The 17861-nt window shown below is 40.0% G+C and overlaps 1 pseudogene; it reads right to left on the bottom strand.

Moving 5' to 3' along the window:
- Positions 1-7358: 7358 nt before the first annotated feature.
- Positions 7359-8875, bottom strand: LOC102666535 (RGG repeats nuclear RNA binding protein A-like; annotated as a pseudogene).
- Positions 8876-17861: the final 8986 nt, after the last annotated feature.

Raw genomic sequence — 17861 nt, 5'->3', positions numbered from 1 at the left:
ATGTGTATTGAGATGAGATGTGTGTATTGAGATGAGATGTGTGTACTGAGTTGTGAACTATGAATTGTGCAATGAACCGGACTTGTTCTAAAATTTTTTTTTTTAAAATAAATACATTTAATAAAGAAAAAATAAAATACATTTTAACATTTCTTTAAATAAATAAAAAATACAAAAAGTACTTCTGAATTGATCTCATCCTTTAAAAAATTCAAATTCAAATTTGTTGAGTAATAACTTAATTCTTCCATAAAATACTCTTTTCAAATTATCAATAACTCCCTCATCATTTTTTATTACGAAAAAGAATTATACATGTTCATTTTTTAAATTATGACATGAATTCTATCTCCATAAATATGGATATAAGACAAACAAGAAAAGGGGGATCACTTTTTTTTTTTGTTCTTATCCTAGTCTAATTGTAAGACCCTTTAAGGGTGACGAGTATTGTGATGGGATCCATTGTGGGAACCCGACGAGTTAAAATGATTTTGAAAACAATTGAGTAGATGTGTGTATTGCATAGTTCATAGGTAAAGTGTATATGATTCATGAGGTGTGATAACATGTTAAATTGAGATTATACCATTGTGATTGGGATTAAGTGTATGTGATAAATTGAGTATGTATATGATTGAGATATATATGTGCATTGTGTTGTGAACTATGAATTGTACAATCACTCGATCATAAGTCCCTTCAAGGGCGACGAGTTAATGCTAAGTCCCTTTTAGGGCGACGAGTTGATGTTAAGTCCCTTTTAGGGCGACGAGTTGATGCTAAGTCCCTTTTTGGGCGACAAGTTAATGTTAAGTCCCTTTAAGGGCGACGAGTTAATGATAAGACCCTTAAAGGACGATGAGTTAAAATTATTTTGAGAACAATTGAGGAGTCGTGTATTTTGTACAGTTCATAGATAGAGTCTGTGTGCTAAAATGTTTTCTAGGTTGGACCTGAATCAGGAAGGAGAGGCCCTGACGGACTCTTCGGAGTGTAGGCCTTGGGAGTCACACGGTTTGAGTGCTCCTTTAAGCCTATGTTGATCACATATGGTTGGAGCATTCTCGCAAAACACTGTGACCCTGACTGGTCTCCTTATGATATTACCTAGTGAGAGTGACTTGACTTACTATTGTGTGGTTTGTCTTGTCATGTACTCCTAGGCGCCCGACGAGGTTTTTCACTGACATGGTACCACATTGCATATAGGCTTGAGTCTTAGCATAACTGTTGCATATGTTTGCTAATTGTTTATTATGAAATTGATGTGTTATTATGTCTTGATCGGAGTGTGTGATTCCTGTGTATTGTGATTGATGGATGAAAAGTGTGATTGATGAATGACAAAGTGATGAAATAGTGTGAGATATGCTAAGTAAATTGTATTTGACTACTATATGTTGTGTTGTTTCTCTCTAGTAGTTAGAAATGTGATAACTCACTCCCGGTTTGCTGTTTGTGTTTGGATCATGTGATGATCTTGAACTTTGTGTTCGGGGGAGCAGATGAATAGTTTGATGACTATGAAGAACCTCATGCTAGAGGACACGGGAACACCACGCTCTGATAGGATGTGACATTAGGATATAGGTTCTATATTAATTGTATAAAACTTAGATGGCCTTCTTTGAGCCGAGATAACTTTATTATTTATTTGGACAAGTTTGAATATGATGTAGAAGAAAGTGAATGTGAGCCTTTTACCCATTTGAAAGGCTTGTATTTAAAAATGTTTTAAAAATAATTTTAATTAATATTTGAATTTTTATTCCTTTATTAATATATATGTGAGGGGTAGAGGGTGTCACATTTAGTGGTATCAGAGCAGGTCGAACCTTTCGGCCAGTGTGTTATGTGCTTGCCATATTCTGGTGTGCGCTCTGTATGGTTACTTATGACTAGTTTTGATGAACATGCTTGAATTATTAATTTATTTTCCTTTGCAAGATCGAATGAGACTTAAAAAAAATAGTTGTATGTGCCTTGCATCCTTAATGTTTGCTATACCATAAATCCACTGTTGAGTCATGAGTTATGAGACTGGCCATCTCTATAATATGTGAAGTGTGGTTCGACATTATGGAAAGCCGTTAGGTGATGCATGAAGCCTTGATACTGATGGATAATGCTTTAATGAGCCCTTATCTTCTTGCGTGTATGTTGTTAATAAACTTATTTCTAGCTTGATGTGTGGATTAGTGTTGTGAAAACCTTTTGAAGCAAATTAATACTTACTTCCAATTAAGTTCTCTTTCCGCTTTCTCTGTTGATGCATAAACAATTTCAGCATCTCCAGGCCTCCGACCATCACTCCAAACAGCCATAGCCATAGTATTTTAAAAATAATAATAAAATCTTTAAGAATATGATATTTAAGTAAGATGATTTATCAATATGGCATTATGAATTACTAAATTTCCCATGATAAAACATTACAAATGACAAGTAAATATCAAAAACCTGTTTCCCGCCAGCTTAAGACACGCCCTTTAAAGGATAAAAATGTCACTGTTGGATATCCTTGTATTTTATCTATATTAGGTAGCTTTGTTAGTAAGCTTGTTCAGAAGGGCAGCAGTGAGTTGTCACTGTCACTGCCCTTCTCTCTCCATCTTGTACTCTATATATATGTCTTTTTTGAAATGAATAAAGCTGTGAGAGAAAGGAGGGAATTTCTCCTTTAGTTTCAAGTTGGTACTAGAGCAGGTTCCGACCGTCGCTCTCCGCCGCCGTCCGCCGCGCCACCGCCGTCCGCTGTCATCTCCGGCGGATTTTTCCGGTGAAACCAGGGTTCGGATCGCCTTGAAAAGCGCGATCCACCCCTGGAACTTGCGCCGCCGTCGGACGCCCCACGCGCCGCTTCTTCCTCGCACGTTTTCCGGCGCGTGTAGCTCACGCGCCGCCGTGCCGGCGTCGGAAGCTGCCCCTTCCGATCTCGGCAGCTTCGTCGTTGCCTCCTGGGTGCGTTTCAGGCCTCACCTCCTTCTTTCGGCAAGCCGTTTGGTCAACTCTTATGTGTTAGGGTTTGCTGTTTGGCTCTTAAATGGCCTCCTCTGGACCTGTTTTCTCCGGGACCCCAACCATCACCACTGCAAAGCTGAACTGGAAAAACTACCCTTCGTGGTCTGCTTCCGTGGAGTTGTGGTTCCTTGGTCAAGGACACCATGACCACTTGGAGAAAACCTCAGATTCTGTTTCAGATGATAAAAGACCTGAATGGGAGAAGCTTGATTATCAACTGTGTGTCGTGTTATGGCAATCAGTTGAGCCGGATATCTTGGAAATCCTTCGATCATTTAAATCATGTCGTTCCTTTTGGAAGAAAGCCCAAGAAATATTTGCCAATGATATCCAAAGTTTGTTTGATGCAACCGTGAAAGTTACAGCCCTCAAGCAAACCAGTCATGACATGATCGCTCATGTGGGTAAGGCTCGAGCTGCCGTGGAAGAACTGAGAAAGTTCCTTTTAGCTGATTCATTAGAAGAAGTGAATAGGAAACTTGACAAGTTCTACATGGTTCTTATTTTGAGAAACTTGCATTCAGACTTTGATCATGTGCATGATCAAGTACTTGCTGGAGACAAGATTCCATCGATGGATTCCCTCATCACTAGGCTTCTTCGCGTGCCTCATTTATTGAAGGATGAGAATCCTACTGATGGAGTGGAGACGTCAGCCATGGTTGCGTCTCGAGGAAGAGGAAGTAGCCGCAACAATAGAGGAGGTCGCAGTGGAAGGGGTGAACGTCCTCATTGCACTTATTGCAAGAGGATGGGTCACACCCAAGAGAATTTTTATTCGTTGCATGGGTTTCCCGACAAGGTCGCACATGTCTCTCGTTCAGAGAAAGCAGAGTTTAGATTTTCTGATGAGGAGTATCAGGAGTATTTGAAGCTTAAATCCGAGAAACCCAGCAACCAAGCTCAATCCTCATCTGTACCATGTGTTTCAACAGCCTGTATCTCTCAATCCATTGAAAGTTCTAGTCCTTGGATACTCGACTCAGGTGCCTCTGATCATATTTCTGGTAACAAATCCTCTTTTTCATCCTTCTCTTTTCCAAAAATTCCTCACCACGTTACTGTAGCCAATGGTTCCAAGGTTATGTCTCAAGGAAGTGGTCAAGTTTCATTATCTCCTCTGAAATTGAATTCTATGTTATTCATTCCTTAGTGTCCCTATAATTTAATTTCATTAAGTCAGTTAACGCGTTCGTTAAATTGTTCAGTAACCTTTACAGCTAATTCATTTGTTATTCAGGAACATGGGACGGGGCGACTGATTGGAGAAGGACATGAATCACGAGGACTTTACTACTTGGAATCCAGTCCACCTGGGGCTTGTTTTGCAATCTCAAAGCCCAAACTTTTGCATGATCGTCTAGGTCACCCAAGTTTACCAAAATTGAAGATGATGGTTCCTAGTCTCAAGAATCTTCGAGTCTTAGATTGTGAGTTTTGTCAACTAGGAAAACATGTCAGGTCGTCATTTCCTCAAACTGTACAAAGATATAACTCGGCTTTCTCTACCATTCATTCTGACATTTGGGGACCAAGTCGTGTTACATCTTTTGGTTTTTGATATTTTGTAACCTTCATTGATGAATTCTCCAGATGTACTTGGGTTTATTTAATGAAAGACAGATCTGAACTTTTGCCTATATTCGTGTCTTTTTATCATGAGATTGAGAATCAATATGGAAAAACAATTAAAATTTTCAGGAGTGACAATGCTAAAGAATATTTCTCTCATGATCTTTCTTCTTTTTTGTCTTCCAAGGGTATTTTACATCAGTCTACATGTCCTCACACACCACAACAAAATGGCATAGCAGAAAGGAAGAATCATCATCTTCTTGAAACTGCACGCTCCCTAATGTTAAATTCAAATGTTCCTACACATCATTGGGGAGATGCAGTGCTTACTGCTTGTTTCCTAATCAATAGGATGCCCTCTTCTTCTCTTGAAAACCAAATCCCTCACTCAATCGTCTTCCCTCATGATCCACTATTTCATGTCTCTCCTAAAGTGTTTGGTTGTACTTGTTTTGTCCATGATTTGTCTCCTGGTTTAGACAAACTCTCTGCTAGGTCAGTTAAATGCGTCTTCTTGGGTTATTCTTGTCTTCAAAAAGGTTACAAATGTTATTCTCCAACCTTGAGAAGATACTACATGTCTGCAGATGTAACCTTTTTTGAAGATACACCATTCTTCTCACCTTCCGAAGACCATTCTTCATCTATTCAGGAAGTTCTCCCTATTCCTTCTCCTTATCCTCTAGATGACTCCGACCAAAATGTCATTGTTGGTCCCTCTTCCTCACCGGATTCACCTGAAGTTGTATCTTCACCTTTGATTACAGATCAACCCAGGACAACACAGATTGGATTTCCAGTACCTGAAGCTTCTCCCCGTGGTTCTCGTTCTTCTTCAGCCAGTCCTCCACTCATGGCTCCTTCCACCTCTTCTTCTCATTCTGACACACATTGGCCCATTGCCATCAGGAAAGGTATTCGCTTTACTCGTAATCCTCATCCTATTTATAATTTCTTAAGTTACCATCGTTTGTCTCCTTCATATAGTTCCTTTGTTTTCTCATTGGCCTCCATTACTATTCCTTCCACTGTCCGTGAGGCACTTGATCATCCTGGCTGGAGACAGGCTATGGTTGATGAGATGCAGGCTCTTGAAGATAATGGTACTTGGGAGCTTGTTCCTTTTCCTCCTGGTAAGACCAATGTGGGTTGTAAATGGGTCTACACTGTTAAAGTTGGGCCCAATGGTAAGGTTGATCGGCTTAAGGCTCGCTTGGTGGCTAAGGGCTACACACAGGTATATGGCATTGATTACTGTGACACTTTCTCTCCTGTCGCCAAACTCACCCCTGTTCGTCTGTTTATTGCTATGGCTGCTATCCGTCACTGGCCCCTCCATCAACTTGATATTAAGAATGCCTTTCTCCATGGGGATCTTGAGGAGGATATTTATATGGAGCAACCTCCTGGGTTTGTTGCTCAGGGGGAGTATGGTCTTGTTTGTAAGCTTCATCGATCTCTCTATGGGTTGAAGCAATCTCCTCGCGCTTGGTTTGGTAAATTTAGTCATGTTGTCCGCATGTTTGGACTGAAACGAAGTGAAGCTGATCATTCTGTATTTTATTGTCATACATCCCCTGAAAAATGTGTTTATCTAATTGTCTATGTTGATGATATAGTGATTACAGGGAATGATACTACTAAGATCACCCAGCTAAAAGAGCACTTATTCAGTCATTTTCAGACCAAAGATTTGGGTCCTTTGAAGTATTTCCTTGGTATTGAAGTAGCCCAATCAGGAGATGGTGTTGTGATCTCTCAGAGAAAGTGTGCTCTTGACATTTTAGAAGAAACAGGTATGCAGAATTGTAGACCTGTTGAAAGTCCTATGGATCCAAACCGGAAGCTCATGGCAGATCAAAGTGAAGTTTATCCTGATCCCGAGAGATATCGAAGGCTTGTGGGAAAACTCATTTACCTTACCATTACCAGACCTGATATCTCCTTTGCTGTGGGAGTGGTTAGCCAGTTTATGCAGAATCCTCATTTGGACCATTGGAATGCTGCCATGCGTATTCTGAGATATGTTAAAAAAGCTCCTGGTCAAGGGTTATTGTATGAAGACAAGGGTAATACACAACTATCGGGATATTGTGATGCTGATTGGGCTGGTTGTCCCATGGATAGAAGGTCTGCATCAGACTATTGTGTCTTCATTGGAGGAAATCTTATTTCTTGGAAAAGCAAGAAACAGACAGTTGTTGCTCGGTCCAGTGCAGAAGCTGAATAACGATCTATGGCTATAGTTACTTGTGAGCTCATGTGGATTAAACAGTTTCTGCAGGAATTGAGGTTTTGTGAAGAGCTGCCAATGAAGTTGTATTGTGATAATCAGGCTGCTCTTCACATTGCCTCAAACCCAGTTTTTCATGAAAGGACTAAGCACATAGAGATTGATTGTCATTTCATTTGAGAGAAGCTTCTGTCCAAGGAGATTGTCACTGAGTTCATTGGTTCTAATGATCAGCCAGTAGATATTTTGACTAAGTCCTTAAGAGGACCTAAAATTCAGATTGTATGTTCCAAGCTTGGTGCATATGATTTATATGCTCCAGCTTGAGGGGGAGTGTTGGATATCCTTGTATTTTATCTATATTAGGTAGCTTTGTTAGTAAGCTTATTCAGAAGGGCAGCAGTGAGTTGTCACTGTCACTGCCCTTCTCTCTCCATCTTGTACTCTATATATATGTCTTTTTTGAAACGAATAAAGCTGTGAGAGAAAGGAGGGAATTTCTCCTTTAGTTTCAAGTGTCACAAAGTCACACTTTCTTGGATTTCTCCTCCTTCTCCAAAGCATCTTTGTGCTTATCCTTGTCAGATCCCTGGAAAGAAAATTAAATATCATTAATATAATTAATATAAAAAAGATTACAAATTAAGGGCAAAAGTGGGGCCAAAAATTCTCACCTTCATGGATGCAAATTCCTTGATGTCCAACTTTCTTGCTTCAGTTTTCTGAGCCTACAGGGCCTTCCTTTTCTCTTCCAGCACCTTCTCATACTCTTCCAGTGTCATCTCCTACGTACAACACAATTTAAATTCTGTTTAGCAATGGGTGAACAATAACATAGAGAAGATAAATTTCAAACGTAACCCACTAAAAGCATGATGGAGCACGAATAGTAAATGCACTTGAAGTCCTAAGGCCCTACATTTTCAAAAAATGTAAAGCAATGTTAAGGACCAAGAGAACAGTTCATCATCAAGAGAAAGACTGACAGATTCATCCAAGTAAATAAAGCAGCCAACAAAGTTCAGTGAGATGCAGTTATCAGACAATCAAAGCTTAATCTTAATGATCAATCATAATTCACAAGACCTCTTCTGTTTGTCTCATGATCATGCACTGTAGAAAATCTAAAAGTTTTCGCAAGAGGTTCAAAATAAATGGGGAAAGCTATAATGAAATGGCCATTCACCTTGTCCTCAGACTCCTTTTCTTCATTTTCATTAGCAGGACTGTCCTTGTTTCCTTCTGCTGCATCTTCCTCTCCTATACGCTTCTCATCAGCAAGAATCTTTTCAGTTTCATTTACCACTTCCTCAATCACCCTATGAAATTAACATCAAAAGGAACAAATAATTAATAACTGCCAATTAAAAACATGGGACTCTTGGATGAAAATTCTAATCTGAACTTCATTATTATTAAAATTAAGAATTAAAATTATGAATATAAACAATTGCTTACTCTGCAATGTCATCATTCTGTGTACCCCAGTTCCCTCGTCCAAACCCTTCCCGTTTGAATTCATTTCTGCAAATGGAACCATTGATGTTATATATACAAAAAATGGAACAATTGATATCATTATATATATAAACTTCTGTTCTAGAAAGAAATATTAGTTATATTGTTACCCTCGTCCAGTCCCACTGTGGAGTTTAAATGCTCTTCTTGGACGTCCTTCATCACCAGCTTCACCATTGCTAAAACCTCCACGATGACCATGTCTGCTGCCGCCACCACGGTAGGGCCCATGGGGTCCACCATGACCACGTCTTTATCCCTGCCACACACTCCAATTTGGTTATAGTACATAAGCAGTAACAAATCAATGGTGAGAGAGAGTGAGAGAATAAGCATATACATAGCATATGGATAGAGAGAAAGATGAAAGCTTTGCTTTTAGAAAAGAGGAAGCGAAGGGGAAAAACCAAAAGCCCCAACTTGCGATGTATAAACCCCAAGAGCCAGAACGGCGGATGACCCGACCCTCTCATACTGCACAACGAACACACACCCCGGCACGTTGGGATTCTCCGTGGCCACCATCTGAACCCATGACACTATCAACTTCCGGCATCGACGTCCACGGAGTCACGATTCTCAGCGGCGAGAACCCGCGGGCTAACACATACATTCTTCCTGGACGAGAGGTTGAGGGTGAGGATCTTGGCAGCGGGGCCGAGGTCGCGGAGCTGGTAATCATGGAGATGACACTCCATCTTCTCCATCTTGTGGACGCGCGGTACGGGTACATATATCGAGGAGAATGAGTGGGGGAGGTAGCTACAAAATTAATTAGTAGCCAGCTGTCCGTGAAAATCTTTAAAAGGTTATTCAAAGACGGTCAATATGGAAAAAAACGTCTTTGTATAACCACACTAACTACGACAGTCTTTGTCCACCCATCGTAGTGCTCCTGAAACTCATTATTAAAGGCGGTTATTAAATAAACGTCGTTGTATGCTTTCGCAAAAATTACCACAATGCCACCGCGTATCCTTCAACAATGTTTCTTTGTTAACCGTAATAAATAATGCGTCGTAAAAAAGCTTTTTTGTAGTAGTGTTTGACTGCAATGTTGCCCAGTTCTCCCACGAAGTTTCTTCGAGGGCGAATCTCTTCCATTGAACCAGTAGAATCCGTGAAGGAGGAGTAGTGGCATGGTTCCATTTCCAATCCAATAGAGACAGAGGCTCCACGACTCGATGATTATCAAGCTGCAATGGGGGAATGGTATCAATAGTTGCCAGCGACGGTCCTTTGTGTGGTTTTAAAAGGGAGACGTGGAACGCTGGATGAATTTTGGATTCTGCTGGTAGTTGGAGGCTGTAAGCCACTAGTCCTACTTTTTCTAAGACCGGGAAGAGCCCATAAAAATGCTTTGATAATTTAGAGTAATGTGGCCTAACCAAAATCTGGTGGTACGAACGTAAACGAACATAAACCAAGTCTCCTACCTCGAAGGAGACCTCGTGGCGATGAACAAATCAGTGGAGGTATTGTTCCAGTTTTCTGTTGAGAACCTTAGTTTGTCTATCAGTTTTTGGGTGGTAAGATGTGCTTAGACGTAGCTTGGTACCACTGAGGCGAAACAATTCCCGTGTTTACAAACAATGGGTCCCTATCGAAGACCAGGCTGCGAGGAAAGCCATGCTATTTGCATACTATGTCCATAAAGAGGAAGGGTACCATGTGGGCAGAGTGTCGCGGCGATAGTGCCCTGAAATGAACTCCTTTAGAGTATCTATCAACGACAACGAGGATGGTAGTATATCCCTGGGATCAGGACAACCCAGTGATTGTTGGATCAAGTGGCCTCAGAATAATTAAGAAGGGGGGGTTGAATTAATTATTCCTAAAACTTTACTAATTAAAAATTTACTCTTCTAAGGCTTTTACTATGCTGTTAAGTAAATGAAGAATAGAAAAGAAACTTAACCAAAAGTAAAAGTGGAAATTAAAGTGCACAGCGGAAATTAAAAGAGTGGGGAAGAAGGAGACAAACACACAAGAGTTTTTATACTGGTTCGGCAACAACCCGTGCCTACATCCAGTCCCCAAGTGACCTGCGGTCCTTGAGATTTCTTTTCAACCTTGTAAAAATCCTTTTACAAGCAAAGATCCACAAGGGATGTACCCTCCCTTGTTCTCTTTGAACAACTTAGTGGATGTACCCTCCACTAGAACTGATCCACAAGAGATGTACCCTCTCTTGTTCTCAGTCAACAACCCAAGTAGATGTACCCTCTACTTGTACCACAAAGGATGTACCCTCCAATGTGTTAAGACAAAGTTTTCAGGCGGTTAAACCTTTGAAACTTTGTGAATGAGGATACAAAAGAATTCTCAGGCGGTTAGTCCCTTGAAATCTTTTGTATATGGGAAAGGGAAGAATTAAAAGAATTCTCAGACTGTGTCGTTTTGAATTCTTTGACAAGGGAGAAGGGAGACACAAAAGAATTCAGGCGGTTAGTCATTTGTTCTTTTGGAAAAGGGAGAAGAAAGACACAAGAAGAATTCAGGCGGTTAGTCCTTGGCGAATTATTTTTGGCAAAGGGAGAAGGGAATGAAAAAGATGAATAGCACAGTTTTCAAGGTTTGGAAAACCAGAAAACTTTGGAAAGCTTTTGGCAAAAGAAGAAGAAGAAGAAGTTCAAAGAGATTAGAAATCAATTGGCAAAAGTTTGTTATCAAAGGAATTGTTGAAAAGATACTTGAAATGCAAATCAAAGTCTTGCTTTTATAGACTCTTCATGTCTGGTCAAGAGAACCATTAGAAGAGTTATAACCTTTAGAAAAACTTTGAAAACCATTGGAAAAGTTATAACCTTTAGAAAATCTAAAAACCATTTGAAAAGTTATAACCTTTAGAAAAACTTGAAAACTATTGGAAGAGTTACATCTTTTGATTTTGTTCAGAAACTATCACTGGTAATCGATTACCAAATTAGTGTAATCGATTACACAAAGCTTTTTTGTGAAAGGATGTGACTCTTCACAATTTAATTTGAATTCCAGCGTTCAAACACACTGGTAATCGATTACCAAATCATTATAATCGATTCCAACATTTTGAAATCAATTGGAACGTTGTAAATTCAGTTGAAAGTTTTGTGAAATCCATTTTGCTACTGGTAATCGATTACAATAATATGGTAATCGATTACCAGAGAGTAAAAACTCTTTGGTAAAAGTTTTGAGAAAAATTCATGTGCTACTCAGTTTTTGAAAAAACTTTTTAATACTTATCTTGATTGAGTCTTCTCTTGATTCTTGAATCTTGAGTCTTGAATCTTGATCTTGATTCTTGGAACTTGAATCTTAAAAATTGATTCTTGATTCTTGAAGTGTTCTTGATTCAATCTTGAACTCATTCTTTGATTTTTGAGAACATCATCTTTGTTATCATGAAGTATTCTTGACTTTTGAGCTTTTTGTCATCATCTTTGTTATCATTAAATCAATCTTGATTCGTCATGAAGCTTGCTTATCCTTGTTATCATCAAAACTCTTTGAATCAATCTTGATTCATCATGAAGCTTGCTTCTACAATGATGAAATCTAAAGAGAGATCCACCTAAATTCTAGTGGGTGTAGGCAACGGTTGAAGCAAGCCAGTGGGTTTCTGGTTTTCGTTTTTCATTTGTTGGTATGTGAGGCAATTGGTGATCTAGCAGTGTACGTCTCTATGCATTCCTTCCCAGAAAAAATTGTCTTGGAGACGACAAAAGGTTTTGGCGATGCCCATGTGGCCTCCTAGCGGAATTCCGCCAAAAGTAATGGAATGAAAGAGTTTTCTGGTGGAAGCCATATTTTACCTTTGTAAAATATCAGGTCGCATGGGATGGAGTAGTCAGAGTGGGACTTAGGGTGTTGGCTTTTCTTGTTCATCAAGTCCATGAACGCCGAAGATTGATAGAGTGATTGGCGAATTTCATCTAGACATTCGAAGTTTGGAAGCAAGAGAACCAGACATTGGGCTTGAGGAGAAACCGGGATAAGGCATCGGCTGCCACATTACCTGAGTCTGGACAGTATTGAATTGTGTAATCATAGTCCAGGAGCTTGGATATATAATGTTGCTACTCAGGGGTCTGAATGATCTGTGTCATGAGCTCTTTGAGACTTTGATGGTTAGTAAGGATGATGAAGTGGTGACCCAAGAGATAGTGACGCCATTTCATAATATTGAGGTGATTGTGTGCAATTCCCAAACATAGGTGGATGGCTGTTGTAAGCGGGGGCAGAAAACTTTGCTATAAAAAGTTGTGGGGTGTGCTCTTTGCGTGAGGACTACGCCCATCGCAACGTCGGAAGCATCTGCTTCCAACAAGAAAGGGATAAAGAAGTCAGGGGGTGTCAGCACAGGGGCCTGAGTCATTATCTGCTTTAGTTGGTCAAATACTCTTTGTGATTCAACAGTCCAACTAAATTGGTCTTTGCGTAATAGGTTGGTAAGGGGTGCCACCATGATTGCATACCTGCAGATGAAGCTCCTGTAGAATCCAATCAAGCCTAAGAAACCTCGCAAATATATGGTATTCTTTGGCGTGGGCCACTCCAACATGGCACTAATTTTTGAGGGATTAAGAGCAACACCGTCGGTCGACACTAGATGTCCAAGATATTGGAGTTTGGTCTTTGCAAAGAAACATTTAGAATCTCGTAAATGAAAGGATCCTCAGGACAATACAGAGAAAACAACCTCCAAGTGTTGTACATGTGTCGGCCACGATGGACTATAGTTAAGTATGTCGTAAAAAAAAAACTACGACAAACTTAGGTAGAAAAGGCTTAAGCAATTCATTCATCGTTGCCTGGAATGTCGCCGGTGCGTTACAGGGGCCAAAGGGCATCACCCGATATTCATAATGGCCGTGATGCATTCTAAATGCAGTTTTATGAATATCGTCATTCGCCATGCGTATCTGATGGAAGCCCTGACGGAGGTCTAATTTGGAGAACTAGGAGGCAGAGCCCAACTCATCGAAGAGCTCATCAATGGTTGACATGGGGAACCTGCCTTTGATAGTAATGACTTTTAGTGCCAGATAATCAACATAACATCTCCACCTCCCATTTTTCTTCTTTACCAATAAAACCGGCGGAGAGAAAGGACTGTGGCTTATGCGGATAAGGTTGGTGTCAAGCATTGTTTGGGCTTGTTTTTCCAGTTCCACCTTTTGATTGTGTGGGTATCAGTATGGCTTAGCATTGATTGGGTCGGAGTTGGGTAATAGGTGAATATAATAGGTAATTAGGCATTGTAGTGGTAGCATAGTTGGCTTAGTGAATAAGTCGTTGAAATGAGATAAGAGGGTGGTGAGTTTCAGGGGTTAATGGAGGTTGTCTGGGACAAGGGAAGGGGATGACGTATGGGCTGTGACGAGAAGTGGGGTGATGTGGAAAAGGGTCGATATGGCTTGGTTGTGTAATAGATGTTTAAGTTGGTGGGTTGAAGCAGGGGTGGGCAGAAGGAAATGTCCGCCAACAATTGGATTGGGCGGCCTAAATGGGTGAAAGTCATAGAAAGTAAGGTGTAATCAATAGTAACCAGGCCCAACTGCTGTAACCATTGCACTTCGAGAACTATGTCGGCACCACTCAAAGGCAAGGAAAAAAGGTCTGCGAGGAACTAGTGTCCTTAGATGGAAAATAGAACTTGAGGATGAAGGTGGGTGCAATCCATGACTTCACTATTTCCCACCATCACCCGTAAAGGTTCAATGGGTTTGGACGACAGATCAAGAAACTTGGCGACACGTGTTTGGGCGAAGTTATGTGTGTTGTCGCCGTCAACAAGAATGATGAATCTGTGGTGGCAAATGACGCCGTACACGCGGAAGGTTTCAGGGGCTGGCATTTCGGACATTGCATGGAGGCTGAGTTGAAGATTGGGCTTAGTGGGAAGTGAAGGGGACAAGGGTTGTACTAGAATTTCAGCATCAAGATGTATTGGCGGAAGGGGAAAATCCATGTCCGCATCTGTGATGAAAAGATGCATACGTTGCTGACAACGGTGTCCTGATACCCACTTGTCCTCACAATAATAGCAAAGACCCTTGTTTGGCTTTATAGCTATTTCCTCGAGGGCAATCCCTTGAAGGGAACCTTAGGTAAGATTGTGACTATTAGGGATTGGGGATGAGGGGATTGTGTTGGATAATGGTGTGTTTGACGATGGCTACGACGACAGTCAAGTAATTTATCCTCTTGCAACTTGGCAAGAGCAACGACCTGAGGAAGATACATTGGCTACAGTGCCTACAATTCTCGATGAAGTTCCAAGGTGAGGCTGGAAATAAAATAACTAAAAAAAATGGGGGAGCAAGCCCCACAATCTGGTTTGCGAGCTTTTCAAATTCCGTGAGATAGTCATTCACTGTGCCGCATTGCTACAATTTGAATAAGGTGTCGTGCGGGTCATCGTAATAGGATGGTGCAAAGCGAACTCTAGTGCCTGGAGCATGGCGGGCCAAGAAGTCCGGAATCAGTTCCTCGACATCCACTGGAACCAGCAAAGGGTAGGGCCTTCCATGTAAAAGGAAACAATAGTGAGTCTCTTGGCGTCGGGAATGCACTGGTAATCAAAGAATTGTGATATTTTAAAGATCCAACCCAGTGGGTCTTGCCCATCAAAACGTGATACATCGAGTTTCATGTGTGGTCTGGTAGGGGATAATGGTGGTGGAGAAGGAGGCGGTTTAGGAGAAAAAAGGGCAAAGGTGAGAGTAGCAAGACGATCCAACATTGAATCTAATTTGTTGTTCAAGGCATTGTGGGCTTGGGATAGAGTTTGGTGGTTTTGAGTTAAAGTGGCTTGGCTTTGGGTGAGCTTATTAACAGCTTCCTTGAGACGCTCAAGTGATGTCTGGCGAGTGGTATGCTCTGGCATGGTGGTGCATAGCACAGAGCAGGTTGGACCAGTTGTTATGGATTTTCTACTATGCTACGAAATAACTTCCTAATTGGTAACTTTCCTCTTGTTGCTATTATTCATTTATCTGGTATTTAAAAGGAAATAACAACTGCAATGCTGATAACCACTAATTGGCCAACTGTAAGAAAATAACAAACTTTGTAATGGAGCTAACAAAATTGATCCTAATGCAATAATAGAATTGCCAAAATATATAGCCATGTAACTAACTCCTAGCACATTAAGAAAATATCTAGACTAATCACACGAAGTCCCTTAAGTGGGCTGGTCTCCTCATTGCCCTCGTGGGCCTACTACTGTCCACTATGTTGTTTCTATCAGACTTGTTTCCGACACAGACATATCCCGACACTTATTCAATATTTCTTATTAGGTGTCTAATTTAAAATTATTTTTGTTGTCTTGAACACCTAAGTTGTCATCTTTACACAACTCATACATTTGAAAAATCATACAAGGGTGATTTAAAAAGATGAATATAACAACAATTTAGATATTTTCTTATATATTATTCGTATTTCATTTCATTAGCGCCTATATGTTTGTGTATGTATGCAATGTCTCTGTGTCTTAGATTTTAGACATTAGTCATGGTGAAGTGTCCATGTCCATGTTGTGTTCGATGTCCGTGCCAGAGTTTGTGCTTCATAGGCTACAAGCCTACAACTATTATATTCTTAGTTCTAATAAATGATAGACAAGCATGTAGCCTCTGTAAGAATTCATGGCTTCATCTCAGGAATAACTATTAGATACCCCTATCTTATGCTTGATTGACTGAAAAGTTCAAATAACATTCCAATATGTGGTTATGCATGATTATAGATGACATTCATAGTTGTTTTTTCCATGATAGTTTGTAGTTTGGGCTTTTATGTGTGGCAAGCTGAAACCGAAGTTTGTCAAGAGAATTGTAAGATATATTAACTAAGCTGAACCACACATATTTCAATGTTGCTACACATCATGTTGCACTAGATTAGCCTGTGGAAGATACTATTGAATGTGTGTATCAGCAGTTGCCTATCATGAGTGCTTAGGACTGTTTATTTTCAGTTATAATTGTTTTTTTTATGATTCCTTTCAGTTACAATAGCTATTATGTTAGTGGTTATTGTTTAGGAAGTCAGTTATTGTTTTTAAAATTTTGTTCAGTTACAAAAAATCTCTATTTAAACATATTATTATTCAATAAAATGTGTGCATTCATCTCCTTTCATTTTGTGAGTTAAGTTTTTTTTTCCAACAGATTGGTATCAAGAGCCTTCTTCTTAAGAGGGACCTGTGAGTGAATCGAGTGAAACCCACCACAAAAATCCAAAACACCTTCTTCAATTCATCAAATAGATGGATTCTGAAACACCGTACACAGCACTAGCACCACTGTGTTTGATGGTGATAATTATCAAATCTGGACAGCAAGAATGAAGGCACATCTGGAGGCAAATGATCTCTGGGAAGCTGTTGAGGAAGACTACGAAGTTCTTCCTTTACCAACCAATCCAACAATGGCTCAGATAAAAAATCAAAAGGAGAGGAAAGCAAGAAAGTCAAAGGCAAGAGCTTCTTTATTTGCTGTTGTCTCAAAAGAAATTTTCACTAGAATAATGACCATCAAATCAGCATATGAAATCTGGAGTTTTCTCAAGAATGAATATGAAGGAGATGAAAGGATTAAGGGAATGCAAGCCCTGAATCTGGTTAGAGAATTTGAGATACAGAAAATGAAGGAGTCCGAAATAATTAAAGAGTATGCTAACAAGCTTCTTAGCATTGCCAACAAAGTAAGATTGCTTGGTTCTGAATTTTCTGATTCAAGAATAGTTGAAAAAATACTGGTGGCTGTTCCTGAAAGATTTGAGGCTACTATTACATCCTTGGAGAATATTAAGGATTTGTCAAAACTTACCTTGACAGAACTTGTAAATGCTTTGCAAGCCCAAGAGCAAAGAAGAAGAATGAGGGCTGATGATTCTGTGGAAGGAGCATTGCAAGCTAAATTGCAAATTAACCAAGGAGAGAAAAGCAAGTGGAAGAAATACAAGAAGAAGAATTTCAACACACAAGAAGCAGCGGCTAACACTAGCAACAAAAGTGGAGACAACAACAAAGGATTTCTTCCTTGCAAGCACTGTGGCAGAATGGGTCATCCTCCTTTCAAATGTTGGAGAAGACCTGATGTTAAGTGTGAAAAGTGCAACAAGTTGGGACATCATGTGAGAATTTGCAAAAGAAATCTTCAACAAAAGAATGAGGCTCAAGTTGCAGATCAACAAGAGGAAGAAGAACAATTGTTTGTAGCAACTTGTTTTACAAGCAGTAACTCAACTGAATGTTGGCTAGTGGATAGTGGTTGTACCAACCACATGACCCATGATCAAGAGCTTTTTAGAGAGTTGGATAGATCACAAGTATCAAAAGTTAGAATCGAAAATGGTGATCTTGTCACTGTTGAAGGAAAGGGAACTGTAGCCATTAACAGTTGCACAGGTACAAAATTAATTTATGATGTTTTGTATGTACTTGAGATTGATCAAAACTTGCTAAGTGTGGGACAATTGGTTAAGAAGGGATTTAAAGTCATCTTTGAAA

This window comes from Glycine max, chromosome 9 (assembly GCF_000004515.6).
Source record: "Glycine max cultivar Williams 82 chromosome 9, Glycine_max_v4.0, whole genome shotgun sequence".
Taxonomy (NCBI): Eukaryota; Viridiplantae; Streptophyta; class Magnoliopsida; order Fabales; family Fabaceae; genus Glycine; species Glycine max.
This window is presented reverse-complemented; position numbering and strand designations above follow the sequence as displayed.